A 17,563-nucleotide genomic window follows, 5' to 3' on the forward strand; every position below is an offset into this window, starting at 1 on the left:
GCCCCCCTGAGATTGGCTCTTGCTGGCCAGGGTGTGGGGGTGCCAAGAGAAGTGTCGGCCGGTGCCCCCTCTGAGATTGGTGCTGGCTGGCGAGTCGGGGTGCCAAAAGAAGTGCTGGTGCCACTTCTGGCTTTGCCACTGGTGCTTCCAGGATCAGCAACTGGCTGTTGAGGGACTCCCCCCCAGTTGGCAGTTGGCCACTGGGGACCCCCCAGATTCAGGAGGCACCAGTCATGCATGGTGCTGTGGCTCCTTTAATCTCGCAAGTTCCCCACATTCCCCTCCCCCAACTGATTGGTGGAGGGCCCCACTTGTGGCTTTCTCCTGATCAGCAGAGAGATTAAAACTGCAGGTTTAAATATGGTGCCATTTTTGCCTCCCAGAACTGATTAGCTGAGAGGCCCTGGATGGCCCTGCTGTTTGCTGCTCACTGGCAGGGAGGCAAAAATGGTGCCACATTTAAAACTGTGGTTTTAGCTTCCCTGTTGATCAGAAGGGAGCAGCAAGGTCCTCCACTAATCAGCAGTGTAGCGGGGGAGATAAGGTGTGAGATGTGCATGGGGAAACATGCAAGATTAAAGGAGTTGCCACACGTTGTACTTCTGCTATGAATTTGGTAGGTCCCTACTCATGAGATTTCTTTTGGACCAATCCTCCAATTTGTCTAGGTCACTCTGAATCCTAGCCCTATTGATACCCTTTCAGCCTGATGATCCAGCCAGTTTTCTATCCACCTTACAGTCTATTCACTGAACCTGTACTTCCTTAGCTTGCTTGCAAGAATGTTGTGGGATACTATATCAAAAGCTTTGCTAAATTTAAAGTATATCACACCCACTGCTCTTCCCGACTACACAGAACTAGTCATTTCATAGGTTGGTCAGGAATGACTTGCCCTCCGTGAATCCATGTTGTGAATGGAGAGAGTAATAAAAAATAAATTCTGGGTTTTTTAGCATAATTATTAAATGTCAGGAGAAAATAAAGACAAGTGAACTTTCTTACTTGCTGACACAATCTAAGCAGTAACACCACAGACGTTACTTTGAAGGGAATTGAATACTTGAAAAGTACTCCAATAGTAGTTTTTATTTAGTTTAAGTCTTAATATCATAGCTATTTCATTAGAGAATGTCTGACAGGGATATTATTGTGATGAAAAATTCTTTATTTGAACATGTAAATGAATCTTTCTTGCAATAAAGCAGATCCCAAATAGAAAGTTGCTCCTTTGAGCATTAAATTTTTAAGTCATGTCTGTGTCCTATTCTGCTTAAGGCCAGAGTCCAGAAAGCAGGAAACAAAGTTCACGTGTAAAATGTTCAATTGTTATCCTTTATAGGAATAATAAGTGAAGAAGATATATTCTGTCAATAAAACTGTCTAGTTCTGAAAAACGTGAAAGCTTGTGGTCTGTCATTATCTCATCAGCTCACCAGCAAAGAAATAAAATGCCCAGGCAGGACATAAGAGTCAATTCTCTCTTTTATTCTTACTTTGTCAACTTAAAAGACATGCTAGCTGTTGGGTATATTACTCATCTCTTGTAAAACCTAAAGTACAAAAAGAGAACCAATATCCACTAGTCCTCTGCATTCTAAAAATCAAGCTACCAACAAGAACAGGAAGTACTGCATTTATATAAAATACAGCTCTCCTGTTTACTGATGTATGCTCTTCTTTTAGAGACTATAGATTTTGATCAAAATATAGAATGTAAGGGCATTTGTACAACTGCATGTGCCACAGCACTGGGCGCTTTTAAAAGCACTGGCACTGCCACACATGCAGTTGTAGAAGTGGCAAAATGTGCATCAGCACTGACAGAATGGCAGTGGTGTGGTTTTGAACTAAAACACACTGGAGGTGTTTTAGTTCTAAAGCACACTGCCGCCAGGTTCTGCACGCTGACGTGCATTTTGCCGCTTATACAACTGCACATAGCACAAGTGCAGTGTGCATCAGCTTGCATGCGGAGCAGACTCAATCAAGTCTGTTTCAATCCACCGGATCTGCAGCACATCGCAGGACAAAAAGTTACAGGCAATCCTCAGACTTCTAACACAACTGGTTCCTGAAAACTGCATCTTAAGTCGAAACATTGTAACTCAGAACCAATTTTCCCATAGGAACAATGTTACAAATGGTGGATTCGTTCCTTTACAATGGTCGACACAGCTGCATCCAGCTGGTAAGTCTGTTGTGATGGGGGGTAGGGGGAGGGAAGGAGCAAGGGGGGGCAGATCAATGCCCCCACAACGAGAGAGTGATTGGGGCTGGGGCAAGTGCTGCTGCTTGCCGCCAGTCCAGGAGCTGCTCATGTGGCGGCTTGTCCAGTGGCTCTTGCCACTGCTCCTGCTGCCAGTCTGAGAGGGCATGGGGTGGAGGCATGTGCCCCAGGATCTACACGGGGTGGGTGGGACTGGAGCTGCACTCCAGGCAGAAGATGCTGGGAATGGGGCCTATGTCCCTCCACCACTCGCCCACCTGACATGGGATCAGCATGAGACTGAGCTGCTGCACTGCCTCTGGACAAGCAGTGCGCAGTGATGGGAGCTGGCCCAGCCTCCCCATGCCTCCCGATGAGCAGCAGCTTCGTCCTGGCTGCATGAGTGGTGGCAGGACATGGGAGCGCATGTGCCTCCGGATTGGGGTGGAGCAGGTGTTGGAGCGGGGGCTATGGGGAGCTGCAGCAAGTTTTCAGGTGGCAAATGCCCCCTGACTCATGCTCTGCTGCTGCTTGACCAGTCGGGGCAAAGCTGCTGCTCATCTGGGAAGTGTGGGGAGGCCGGACCAGCTCCTGGCGCTGCACACTGCTTATCTGGAGACAGCATAGTAGCTCAGACTTGCACTGGCCCTGCATCAGCTTGGTGAGCAGCGGTGGGGCATAGCCCCCGCTCCCAGCATCTTCTACCTGGAGTGCAGCCCCAGCCCCACCCACCCCATGCAGATCCTAGGGGACATGCCTCCCCCCCGTGCACTTGCACACTGGCAGCAGCAAGAGCTGCTGAATAAGCTACCACATGAGCAGCTCTTGGGCTGGCAGTGCACGGAGGTGCGAGCCACCCCAACCCACTCCCTGGGTAGTTCTTGCCCTAGCCCCAGTCCCAGTCCCAATCATTTCCTCACTGCAGGGGCATTAATCTGCTACCCCCACAACATCCCCACCCGCCCACTACAACAAACTTATCAGCTGAACACAGCTGTGTTCACTGTAGTAAAGGCGAAACCAGAGTGAGAACCTTGAAACGGGGTGTCAATTTTCAAATGTCATAAATACTGTTTGTCATAACTTGAAAAGTCATAAGTTGAGGACTGCCTGTATGTGTATAAATGGCCTAAGAGACTTGTGTGCTGTCATCCCTGCTTTATGATTCAGAAACATGGACCACATATGCTAGACACATCCAGAGAATGAACAGCTTCTGCATGAGATGTCTGCCTAAGATCTCAAAAATAAAGTGGGAAGACAGAATACCAAACACTGTGGGCATTTATACACATATGTTTATCTACTCCAATGTGCTGGAGATCCGGCACATCGGAACAGACTCAACTAATTGAGTCTGCTCCGCATGTGAGCCGAGACCTCCAGTGCTGCATCGCATGCATTTTTATAAATGATGAAATGCTCATCAGTGCTGAGAAAATGGCAGCGGTTCACTTTTGAACTAAAACACCTTCAATGTGTCTGAGTTCAAAAGTGCACTGCTGCCATTTTCTCAGCACTGATACGTATTTCGCCATTTATACAAATGTATGCACCACAGCGCTGGGCACTTCTAAAAGTACCAAGCGCTGCAGCACAAGTACGTGTACAAATGCCCAGAGGTACTAAAACATGAAGGACTGACACACTTAGAAACCACTATCAAGCAGAGAAGGTTGCAATTGATCAGCCATGTCCAGAGAATAGGAAAAGACCATTTCCCCAAGAATGCTTTGTATAGTGAGATTCAAGATGGCTCTAGAAGGTGGGCTCGCCCTCTATGGCAATACCATGATGTATGCATAAGTTATAAGAAGTCATTCACCATCAACATAGAAAGCTGGGAGAAGCCCACTGAATCCCATCCAATCTGGAGGGAACATCTGGCACTGGGTGCAGCTCAGTGTGATGCACCTTTGATCCAGAGGATGGAAGCAAATCAAGAAAAAAGAAAATAGCATGCTGTAAATTTGAACTTCAAATCAGACAACACATGGATCTGTGAAACCTGTAACAATCTATGTCACTCTCAAATTGGTCTTGTCAGCCACAAATAGATTAATCAGGCATCTGACTAGACCTACATGTATGCCATGATCCAGTGGATCAACAGTTGCCTATACCTATAGTTTTTACCAAACACAAAACAGCACACCTACCCTTCTTCGCTGTGAGGTATATCCCAGAAAGTAAAGTAACAAAGTAGCATAATATTGTTTTATAAGCAAGGAAGCCTTAGTAATTTGTATGTATTAACTTTTCCTTCATCACTTACATATCAGGTAGGGGTGTGCAAAGCAGGCCCTATTCGATTCGGATTTGGCCTGAATCAGGGACAGTGATTCAATTAGTTGATTCAGGTCACTGTCCCTGATTCGATTCAGCCGAATCCGAATCTGAAGATTTGATGCTGATTCAGAGAATCAGCAATTTGGACACAGACACAGCTTTAAAAGTTTTTTCTACATACCTTGAGGTAGCAGGTGCAGCTCATGATCATTGCAATCCTGGGGTGCTAGGTGAATGCCACAGGAGTGTGGGCAGGTGAACCTGAAAGTGGACCAGAAGTACTTTTGGTCCACTTCCAGGCCCACCGGGGAGCATGCTGGGCCCCCCCCCCCCCACCGCACCTCCCTGGCTCAGTGATCAGCCGCAGGGGACCCCAGGTGTCCCCCCCAGACTCAGAAGGCACTAGTTGCTGAGCCAGCAGGACACAGGGGGCCCCCGCAGTGTGCTTCCCGGCAGACCCAAACGTGGACCAGAAGTGCTTCTGGTCCACTTCCAGGTCCGCTGCCAAGTGTGCCGGGGGACACTCCATACACCTCTCGTGCTTCTGTGGGACACTCCATGCACTCCACTATTGCAGCATTCATGAGCCCCTACTACCTAGAGGCAGTAAACATTTAAAGCTGTCTCTATGTCTGAATCTCTGAATCTTTCCGAATCTCTCAGAATCTATTTGGAGGATTCCGATTCGATTCAGAGAGATTAAAGGGTCCTCTGATTTGATTCAGATTCAGAGATTTGGCCACTGAATTGGGCCGAACCAAATCAGGGACCAAAGCTTTGCACAGCCCTAATATCAAGCATAAGAGATGTGACTGAAACACTGAGAAACGCTTTTTTGTCAGCGTAGAAACGCATCAGATTTACCAATGGCTTTCACAATTTTGAAAATATATTAGGTCACCTTCAAACTTTTCTTTTCCTCCAATAAGAAAAAGATTAACAGCTTCACTTTTTATTTATAAATTAGATTCTTCATTATCTATACATCAATGTGCTACAGTGAACAATAGTGTGTATAGCACTCCATGTGGGATACATCCAGTGCCTTATAAAAGGTTAAATGTTACTTGTTTGGTAGTCTCTGCTTAGACAGCAAAGTACCTTAATGTCTCAATGTTGTTAATGGTGTCAGCCTCCACAAAAACTTCCTATGGGTCAAATTCCATCCTCAAACTCCCACTGACTTCAATACTGGGGGTAGAACTTGGCTGTAAACTCATTTTCTCTGATGTGTGTGCCAGATGACTGTATTTAGTATGTATTCCCTAGACTGGATCCTTATTCTCAGACTGATTGTTTTTCATTATATTTGCCATCTGCTAGTCCAATCACCAAAATGATCTATGCGCTTTTGAATTTAGATTCATTCTCATTATTGCCCCAGCCTCTAAGTGGGCAGGCAGGCAGAGAAACAGACTGGTCAAGGACACACTCCAGCAATGATAATTCCTTCTCTTCCCTCCCTCCTCTGATAGAAAAGTTGGAAGCACAAATTGAAACGTAACACCAGAGTGAAAGACAGAGGATTAGGAGAAATAAACAACACTATCCCAGAGGCAGACAACAGAAAGCATAAGCACTGTGCTGTGAGCTACGCAGGCAAGGTTCTTTGGTTAGATGTGATAACCAAAGAACCAAGAGTGGTCGCTCCTTAAGGAGACGATCCTCCAAGCCCAAAGGGAGGTAATCCCAACGCAGATCAAAGGAGGGCACACAAGCCCCCATGGCTCACCAAAAGCATCTGGGAATGTCTCCTAGCTAAAAGGGAGGCGTACACCCAATGGAAAGGAGGGGCCATCACCAGGGATGACTATTATGCAGTTGCTCGGGGATGTAGGGGAACAGTCAGGAAGGCCAAGGCGGAGATGGAACTGGGACTAGCTTCCCAGATCAAGGACAATAAGAAGTCCTTCTTTAAATACACAGGGGTAAAAAGAAAGTTCTGGGTAATGTGGGGCCCCTGCAGGACACATTAGGAAATTTGGTCGTCACACCAGACAACAAAGCCAACATATTTAACTATTTCTTTGCCTCCATTTTCCTAAGCAGGGACCAGAACAGTCACCCCCCCACTGGACCCCCCTCAGACCCCAGGGGAGGCACACCTAGGCCAAGGGTTAGTAAGGAACTAGTTAGGGAACTTTTGGAGGGACTGGATGTGTTCAAGTCAGCCGGTCCAGATGATCTCCACTAAGGGAATTGGCTGAGGTCATTGCAGGACCCCTGGCACAGCTTTATGAGCACTCGTGGTGCTCTGGTGTGGTGCCAGAGGCCTGGAAGAGAGCCAGTGTGGTTCCCATCTTCAAAAAGGGGAAGAAGGAGGACCCAGGAAACTATAGGCCAGTTAGTCTTGCCTCGATCCTGGGCAAGCTTTTTGAGAAAATTATTCTGGCGCATATCCACGAGGGGACAGCAAGGGAGGTCATGCTTAGGGGCAACCAACACATGTTCATTAGTGGCAGGTCCAACCTTGTGGCCTTCTATGATCAGATCACCAAATCATTAGACACAGGGGTAGCAGTGGACATAGTCTTTCTGGACTTTCGGAAGGCCTTTGACACTGTCTCTCACCCTGTTCTCATTAAGAAACTGGGGGACTGTGGTGTCGACACCCACATAGTCAATTGGGTCGCCGACTGGCTGGAGGGCTGCACCCAGAGAGTGGTGGTGGATAGGTCATTTTCAGCCTGGAGGGATGTGGGCAGTGGGGTTCCGCAGGGCTCGGTCCTCGGGCCCGCACTGTTCAACATCTTCATCAGTGACTTGGATGAGGGGGTAAAAAGCACCCTGTTCAAATTTGCTGATGACACTAAGATCTGGGGGGATGTGGGCATGCTAGAAGGGAGGAATAGGCTGCACTCTGACCTAGACAGGGTACAGGGGTGGGCAGATGAGAATAGGATGGGATTCAATACTGACAAGTGCAAGGTGATGCACCTGGGGAGGAAAAACTGGCACCATACCTACAAGCTGGGGAACTCCCTTCTCAGCAGTACAGAGGCAGAAAAGGATCTTGGAGTCATCACTGACTCCAAGATGAACATGGGCTGGCAGTCTGGGGATGCAGTCAGGAAGGCCAACCGTACCTTGTCATGCATCCACAGATGCATCTCAAGCAGGTCCAAGGAGGCGATATTCCCTCTCTGTGTGGCACTGGTCAGGCCGCAGCGGGAATACTGCATCCAGTTCTGGGCACTGCACTTCAAGAAGGATGTGGACAACATGGAGAGGGTCCAGAGGAGGGCCACTCGCATGATCAGGGGGCAGCAGGGCAGGCCTTATGAGGAGAGGCTATGGACCTGAACCTGTTCAGCCTCCACAAGAGAAGGCTGAGGGGGGATGTAGTGGCCTGTTATAAACTAGTCAGGGAGGACCAGCAGGCACTGGGGGAGTCCCTGTTCCCCTGAGCACTGCCAGGAGTGACCAGGAATAATGGTCACAAGCTGGCAGAGGGTAGACTTAGGCTAGATATCAGGAGGCACTACTTCACAGTCAGGGCGGCTAGGATCTGGAACCAACTTCCAAGAGGCGTGGTGCTGGCTCCTACCCTGGGGGTCTTTAAGAGGAGGCTAGATGTACACCTTACTGGGGTCGTTTGACCCCAGTACTCTTTCCTGCTATGGCAGGGGGTTGGACTAGATGATCTACTCAGGTCCCTTCCGACCCTAGAAACAATTAAACTATGAAACCATAATCTTTTATTAGACCAAATGAGTAGTTGGAAAAAAGTTCTTAGCAAGCTTTTGGGAACAGTCACCCTTTGGCAGTCATAGGGAGTCTCCCTATCCTTATGTGAGCTACAACCTCAAGACTAACAGCATGCTTCTCTGTAGAGGGGAAAATACTGAAAAAACAAAAAGTCATTATGTGGCACAGGTAAAAGCAAGGAGCACAGAAGTGCAGGTGTGTTTCCAAGAGATTACAAGTGTGCTGTTGTAAACAAATCCTGGAACTGATACAGTCGGTCCTAGATCTGAAAGCAGTAAAAGAACTATGGTGTTAAGTAAGAGTCTACCAACATAGAGGATGTGAAATCAGAATATAAAACCAACTGTTCACAGAGTTACAGCCAACTTGGGATATTGTTCAAAGCCATTTATTTTTTGGTAAACTGTATCCATAGCAGTACTCTTAAAAGTATAGGAGTCTCATTTTACAGAGGTATCTCATACTGGAGAAATGTTTATTTCCTGTAATAAAATGATGAATAATTACATATTTCTTCTCCTGAACAGAAATTCCAAAATTAGGTACAGAAAAAGGCCTGAAAACACCTGTTCAACCTGACTGCTTCTCTATATGTTTGTCTATATAAATGTCTTTTCTGTTTCTTCAGTATTTTCTAGCAATTCATGGACATCTGTAATATATCAAGCATTTACTCAAATATAAAACAAGGGAAAAGGCACCTTGTCCTATATTTGCAGACAAGGAAACCTCATTAAATACCCTATCATTAAATTGCTGCCAAAAGCAGCATGTGCTCAGTACATGGAAACCAGCTATGAAGTGGATGAAATGAAGCCAACACTAAACATGAATATAAAACATTGCCCATATTGAGCAAACTTACTGATGGGGAACATTTGTTTGGTGTGGCCCTTAAAGAAATAGGCAGTTGCTCCCCAAGGAGGGAAAGAGCATCAGGCCTGGAGGTACTGCAATACTAGCACTTGGAGAGGCTGAAGCAAGCTCCCACACCCTCCCCTGGTGCCAAAAATACTGATGGGAACCTACCACATTGTTTTTGCAAAAATATTTATTAATTTTATACATATAGATGTATATATAAAGTGTATGTCTGTATGTATGTCTGTATGTATGTCCTCTTATAACTCGGGAATGGCTGGTCCTATATTCTTTAAACCTTCTAGATCACTGAATAACACCCAAGGAAAATTATAGGCGAATTATTTTTCACTTGACCTTTTTTGGGGCTTTCAGTAACTGGGATTACTTTGATTCTCGGATAGCAAACTGGTACCACTCCATTTTGGATGCAGTGAATTCAGTTCAACTCTCATTATTATACACCCTTGCCTAACATCTCAGAACAAAGCTGCTTCCATCCTTCGGCAACCATACCCCTATGGCCGTTGGTTCAAGGTTTATTTTCCTCCCTTTCCCCCCCAACTATTTATCAATTTGCTCTGCATAAAGGATAATACAGAAAATGCCAAGGAAAACGACTTCAGCTCTTAGTGGCACTTCAGCTGCTGCAAAGAAGGATGCGAAATATAAGATTGCAAGAAAGTTACAGAAAAAAGGCACTACCCGGACCTCAAAAACGTAAGTTCCAGGCCTCCTGTGTGGTTGTGTGAGAGACCTATCTTGGAACCAAAGAACAGAACTGTTTCCCAATTAAATTGTCAGCTATTATAGAAAATATGAGTTGCTGAAATCATCTACAAATCTATTGACAGTATGACAGATCTGAATCAAGCTATTCACTATCTGGTAGTATTCCTTAATTCACTCGAGCCCCCAGGAATGCCATGTCATAATTAGACACTTAAGGTTGGAGCACCAATTATGTTACTAAGAAATTTAGATGCACTGAAATTATGCAACAGTACAAGGCTTTGAGTCATTAGTTTAAAAAAAGCATATAATAGAAGCCACCATTTTAACGAGATGCAAGAAGAGAGAGACCGTTTTCACTCCCCAAATACTGATAATTCCCACCGATTACCCTTTCGAATTCAAACAGCTGTGATTTCCAGTAAAGCTATGTTTCACTATGATGATAAATAAATCCCAACGGCAATCTTTAAAAATCACTGGTATTGGTTTAAGGGAACACTGCTTTTCACACAGAGAGTTATATGCAGTTTCCCCCAGAGTTGGTAGTTGAAGAGGGTTGTATATACTGGCACCAACAGGAAATCCACGAACATTCTTTACGAAGTTCTACAATAAAGATAATTCATTTAACACTAGAATTGGAATTGTCACCCCATGTTACTTTGTGTAGTGTTGTTGTATCTGGAGAAATGTCACTATGTTAAATATTAAAATGTTAAATATGTTGTACTATGTTCTTTAAAAATAAACAATACTTTTTACCTAAATGTATTATACTAAGTTCTTTGAAAATAAACAAACACTGCAATTACAAAAATAACAATCTGGGCAAAGAATGGGTACTTCTGCTAGTATATATATAAAACTATACCTCTACTGACCTGCCTTGTGACTGCTGTGGCTCACTTGACAGTCTAAAATACACCTTTAAAGTTACACCATTCTTAGTCCCATTATAAAAAACACCTCACACCTCCATGCCTGTGCTCCTTCGTGCCCGTCACTGTCACTTTTAACCATCACAGTTACACAAAGGACTTCCTCAGTGCTCTCACCCCCACCCCTTGGAAACCTTTTTTTTTTTTGGTAACATTTTATTAGAAAACAGACAATATCAAACAGATTTAAAAAGCACCCCATCTGAGGTCTCACAAAGGGAATACAAATATAATTTCAAGAAATTGCGTCATACTCACATTATAAACAATGTCTCATTCACTTTGCTTAAAACTCCAGTGTTATTCTGTGAACATCTTACCCTTTCTTCTTATATAACTACAGGTTCACGCATCAATACTTAACAGAAAGGTACTGACAAATCCCTCACCCACTCTTTCTGACAACAAAAGTTGTCCCTTAGTCTATCCTATACCTATACGAGGCTGAAACAACCCCCTGAAGTCCAGCCCTTGCCAGAGCGCTGTATCCCTTCCTTCCATCCCATGCTTTTCTCTACCTCTATAGAAGAGCAGCTCATGCATTGCTAACTGCAAACACTCTGACATTGAAAAACACAAGCCCTTTAGTGCCAACAGGGAACGCACTTTCCATAGCGCTACTTTGGTGCATGTGATAAGGACCCTCACACCCCATGACCCATCCGTCCCCTCTGTTAACCCATAGAGTACATTTTTGATAGTGATCCCCATTCCTCTTCCTGTCTCTTTCAAATAGATGGCTACCTTCTCTCCCACACCTTTTGTGCATAAAAACAGTCCCACAAGGCATGTGCTACTGACTCGGGTTCATCACAGATTTCTCTTGGGCACTTGGGAGACCGTGAGAGTCTCCATCGATGCAGCACCTGTCGCACTGGCAGTGCGTTTCACACGGCCCTCCAAGCCAGCTCCTCATGCTCCCCTTTCCATTCCTTCCCCACCAGCCCTTTCCACACCCTTCTGACTTTCTCTGTTCTCAAATCCCCAACATCTGACATCCTCTGCTTCCTCCTCATGAACTTAAGGACTTTTCTGGCATCCGCCAGCCCTTCAACCCCTAACCCCACCAAGCCTTCCCTCTCAACAAAGGATCCAAGGTGTGCATATCACAAAAACAGGTCAGTACAGCTCCTCTGAAAAAGATATATGGTAGTGCCCATTGTCCTCAGTCCCCTTCAACGCCAACTCATTTTCAAGTCATGGTGAGCCATTACAATCAATATATTTTTACTTCCTCTTCATTCTCACAGCTGAGCAGCTCCTTTCTTTCCCATTTCCAATGATTCCTACAAACATCATAAAACGGGGCCTCAAAATGTTCACCCAGACTCCCTCTGTCACCGTCTCTCAGCCTGGTGCATGATTAGTGTGGCCCTGCCCCCCATGAGGTGAAGCCAGACCCTGCACCTCATCTGCATATAGATTTTGGAGGAACCAAGGACTTGTGACAAGAAAACCCAGTTCCAGTCTTGAGTGAATGAGGCTAATTAGCATGTGGAGCATGTGTGTGTGTACGTAGGGGTAATCAGGAGTATGCAAACATACTGAACAATGCTGAGCTATGGAGTCCCCATGGCTTGAAACACTGTTGACTCTGCAGGGGCCCTGCTAATAAACTGTATAGTAATTCACAAGACTTTTGGCTTCAACCTAATATCATGCATAGTTTGTACTATATATGTGTATTTATGGAGTACCTGTGCTAAAATGTATAGCAGTTTCAAAAAAGGTAATTTCTTGTCATCAATTCTGGATGAACTAAGTCTATGAATATGTATAGTAATTTCCCTATATGCAAAATACTACAGCATGTTTATTTCAAAGTCAGTGTTTTTAAATTTGCCCCTCATTTCCATGTGCTCAAGGAAGCAGAGACTCATAATAGGGAAGGAGAGGGGGAAAGAGTGGGGTGGGGAAAGGGAGTGTAAGGAAAGAAGCTGGGGAGGCAGAGGGCAAGGGGCTACCTGATCCCTTCTCCCCAGATTTATTTTCCCTGCTGTAGCAGTGGGAAGAGGACAAATTCAGGAGCAAACCTCCAATAATTAGATTTTATATCTGAATATTTATAATAAATTTAATGTTTTCCATACACAGAATCTAATGATGGGGGGCAGAAGGGTCATCTTATGTTCAGGTTCATCTTGTATTTGAGTAAATATGATATGTACAGCAGTTAACCTACTGTTATCTATGTTGTATAGCACAGCAATGTGAAAAGTTTGTGTAGCATCTTTGAAGATTTCTTTAATTTAGATAAAAGAAATCTACAGTGTTGGTTAACTTGTTTATACACTTTTGAACTCTATTATGTTATCAACAAACCCCTTTCAATTGTCCAAGGTCCTACGTTACAAAAACCCTGACACAATGCTCAAAGTCAACAGAAAGATTCTCAGTTCACAATTTCAAAAGCTTCAATAGGTACCAAACAAAGCCCATGGTCTTAAGAGTGCAGCCCATGAATGAGATACTTATTGTCTTTTGCAACAAAAATTCCTTTAGAACTGAGTTGTGTTATATTGACCTATCTTTTCCAACCCTTACTGGAACCCACTGCCATCCCAGTGTTCTGGGCAATGGCACCAAGAAATACATTTAATAAAGTTTCCAAGCTGCCTGGTCAGTTTCACGTGAATGCTGACCCCTAAAGGACAGTAAGGTTTCTGGAGGTTGTCGTCATTAATGAAAGAAAGCAAATTATAAAACGATAGAGGCATACCAATACACTGGTCTGATATCAGATCAGTACTGCTATAAAGAAAATTGGCTGTATCAGAAATCGGCCCAATGCGGTCGATAATTTTGCCAATAAATGCTCGCATTTGCGTACAGCTGCAGTGCTGCATGCAGGCAGCAAGGAGCAAAGCCCAGGAGCGTGGAGAGCTGCGTGTAGCTGGTAAGTCTGTTGAGGTGGAAGGGAAGTGGGGAGGGAAGGAGCACAGGAATGCAGATCAATGCTGCCTGTGGTGAGGGAGGGGGCAGGGGCAGGGGCAGAGGTAGGCGGTGCCCAGCAGCGGTGGGGCCCGGGATGGACCTGCAGATGGTCATGGGGGGCAGTTGCCACTGCTTCTTTCACCCTGAGAGGGCATGGGGGGGAGGGTGTGCCCCCAGATCTATGTGGGGTGGGGCAGGCAGGCTGCAGCTATGGGTTGGAGCCAGGGCTGCACTGGGGTTTTCTTGGCAGGGGCTGGGCTCAGGAAGGGGGCTACAGAGATGGGCTGCAGCCACCCCAAATTTCACCCTAGCCCCACTCCCAGTGCCGTTGCACAGCCAGCACAGGCCCACCTCTTCCTGGTGCATAGGTGGAGGTGGAGCATTGAGTCGGGGCTGCATCAGGCAGGGAGGGAAGGGGTGTGATTTGCCCCCCCACATCCCTTCCCTTCTTCCTCCCCTTCCACCACAACGGACTTACCCCTTCCACCACAATGGACTTACCAGCTGCATCGGAAATTGTATCGGTATCGGCTGATATTCCTCCTTAAAAATTGGCTATTAGTATCAGCCCCCAAAATCTCTATCAATGCACCCCTATAAAACAATATTGCTTCCCTTAGACATCAAAACAGATAAATAAATAAATACATAAATAAATAATTAAAATTATGTAACAGATGCATGAAACGTAAGCATCTCTGGATCTCAGGCTTGTTTTTCATTTGAAAGCTGTATTCTTGTTATGCCTATGTAGCAAATAAAGGAAGGATTATAAATTTGGGTATGTCTACCCATGCAGCTTTAATTTAGCTAACATGTGTAACAGCTGCAGTGTAATGTAGATTCAGCAGAATAAACTACACAGGAGTAGTTACCCAGTTATGAAACCACAGGCCCTCTTGATCTTGTGTAGCCTTTGCTATAGTCCAAGAGGTTGAGTCTTCACTGTTACTGTTACTCATATATAGATTAAAGCTAGGGTAGATGTGCTTAATTATTTAGAATTCATTTATGATACAAACCCTACAGTGGATATAAAAGTGCCTTATGTCCATAAAGTGTTATTTCTTTTCACAAATGTGAACAAGTTATGCAATTGGTCCTATAAAAGATACCACCCACAAAAAAAGTCTTGCTTCTCGCATATTTCCTGGAGCATCAAAGCTACAACAGCATATCAATACTACCACATCCAAATGAACACATTTATTCTCATAAAACTGTGGTCCTATGAGGAAGGAGTAGTATGGATCATTATTTTAGTATTGTCCAAGCATTAGAACTTGTGTGTAGACAAAGGAGTTCAGGGGTACTGTTAACCAAAAAAAAGAAAGAAAATCACATTTCCACCCAAATATTTTGTATTTAATGTTGTTGCAAGCTTCTTCCAAAAATATGAAGGTGGAAACTTATAACACATACTGTTATTGTATTCCCTTTTTCCACCCCCTCTCTATATTAGCCTGTTTTGAAAGTATTTTGTGAATAGTCAGCACCACTGTTTCATTGCTGGTGCAGACTCTTTCACTGCAACGTGTTTCACACGACCAGGAAACCAGAAGCATAAAAAGGCAGCAGGTGGGTAAGGCAAAAAAAGGGGCTGGGGGGAAAAGGCTCACAAACAATTCCAAAGGGGCTTTCTAAACATCCCCAAGGGATCAGGAAGGGAAAAAAACCTTTTATAGTTTTGTTTTGTTTTTCACATCCAGGCATACTATAGTAAAAGCTGTGTTATCCGGCATCCATGGGGAATGGGAAGTGACAGTTAATCAAATATGCCAGTTATCTGAGAGATGTCTTTGCCTGTTTGGGCCACCGCCCCTCCCGCTGCATCCAGTGTGCCAAGGCTTTTGCTCTCTAGTGTCAGTGTGCCAGGGGACAGGGAGGGGGGCCCCGCACAGGCTGCTTTGCCCCAGGCTGTGGTCCAAAGTTGGTGAAGTGGGACTTGGCAAAACTGTAAGTGTCACAGTGGGACTTCCAGTTTCGCTTTTGCCGCGTTGATCAGCATGCCGGTTAATAAAGCATGCTGATTAATAAAGTGCCGGACAGCACAGCTTTTGCTGTATTTAGAGGATAGTACCTCTGAAAATTAATCATTCTAACTTAGTTATATGTCAAGACATTCATTTTAACAGGAATCCTTTAAATAAGTACTCCATGAAATTTATGTTTTTAAGGGAACAGATCTTTTAGAAAATGAATATAAATTCCAAATTGCAAGGTTACAACTCTTCTATAAATGTCTGAGTGCTCTGCATATGCAATAGAGTGGGCCTTACTCTTGATGTTATAAGCTTTCTTTCACACGTACACAATGTTTTAAATGCATAATCATAATATGCAACTGTATCCTTCATATATGGGTTCTTGTAACGTTTTTTCCCCCCAATAACATAAGATCTTTTAACAAAAAGCACAGTTTTATCCATATTTTAGCAGGTTGTAGAAGCCTTGGAAATGGACAACTCTGTGTAGCTATTATTATTTTTAAATGATTTAAGATTAGTGTTGTTTTATATGACAAAGCACAAAATGTGCTTTTATTTTCCAATTAACTTCCACAAAGGTTTTTGCTGTGAAATAAATTATTATAATTAGGGACCTACTTAATTTGTAATTTTGTGGATTTCATGGAAACCACAAAATCTGCAACTGTCCAGAAATCAACTTAAGAAAAAAGCAAAAAGCAGCCAATCTGTGAGGAGCCAGGACCAGCTCCTGCGCCAGCATGGATGCATTTTATGGTTGGGCACCAGTGCCAATTCACCAGCCAGCCCCTCGAAAGGGGAATAAAAACCCTGATAGACAGGAGGCAGGAGGAACCGGAAGTGGGTTCGCTGGTGGGCACCGAGCAGCCCAGAGCAGAGCAAAGCCCCACTGAGGGAAAGTGGTGGCAGCCTCAGCAAGGGGCTTTTGGGAATCATTTAAGCAAAGAAGGGCTACAATACTCACCTGAGACAGAGCTGTGGACTCCTGACGTCTCCAGACTGGACTGGACCCACCAGGAACCTGAGGAGAGAAGGAGAGACAGCTGTCTACACCATGGCAACTACAATCCAGTGAGAGAGGAAACGGTGCTGGCAGACAAGGTTACCCAGGGTCAGGAAGAAGCTAGGCCAGTCCCACTACAGCCTACGCAGAGCAGGACGAACTGACATCCCCATACAGTGGTACCGTAACCAAACCAAGAAGACCAAGACTCAACATCATTGGTTGGCGTTAGGTGGGTTATAGGGGAGGTGGTGCCCCAAACAGGAAGATTGGATAGAGGGGACCAGGAGGCACAGGACATACATCTTCCTCCCAATTAAATACATTTATTACAGTAAAGACATGGCAGGAGAGAAACCCTGAAGACCCTCTGAAATCTGATCCAATATCAGGTTGTCCTTTCCCCGAGCAACAGAAATGTCTGAAAAACCCATGTGGACAAGACGCACCGGTGAACAGCATGGAAGATTACAATCCCAATTTAGTGTTATCTAATTGTGTTATCAGGCATTCTCCATCCAACTCCATCCATTAAAAAAAATTAAAACCAATAATTATTTATAGGTTCAATGCAGCATTTGAGAATCTGCTAAAGTATCTCAGAGAGCATTTTAACAAGAAAGTGACATTTAAGATTTGGAATTTGTTTCAAGAGATTTTAATACAATTAAATCAGCACTACCCTATGAGTTCCCTTACCCTTGTAAATACAATGGGCTGCTATAGCAAATTTAATAAATAGGTATTATCTTTATATCGCTGCATGATATGACTCAGGCAGTGGGGGTTGGACTAGAAGACCTCTTGAGTTCCTTCCGAATTGTACTTCTATGATTCTAGGTATTCTGCTATAGATTTTTATGAAATCTGTCGCCCGCTGAAGTTAGGTTGGTCTGAA

General features: G+C 44.6%; 1 protein-coding gene across 1 annotated transcript in view; it reads right to left on the minus strand.

The window, feature by feature from the left end:
- The window catches only part of CRACDL (CRACD like), a 102,058-nt gene that overhangs the window by 64,455 nt on the left and 20,040 nt on the right, over positions 1–17,563 (minus strand). The window contains exon 2 of the mRNA XM_090065182.1: positions 16,627–16,683. The gene's annotated coding sequence lies outside the window, so the exon portion shown is untranslated. The remainder of the gene's footprint in view (positions 1–16,626; positions 16,684–17,563) is intronic.

This window comes from Crocodylus siamensis, chromosome 1, assembly GCF_052110815.1.
Source record: "Crocodylus siamensis isolate JL-2025a chromosome 1, ASM5211081v1, whole genome shotgun sequence".
NCBI lineage: Eukaryota > Metazoa > Chordata > Crocodylia > Crocodylidae > Crocodylus > Crocodylus siamensis.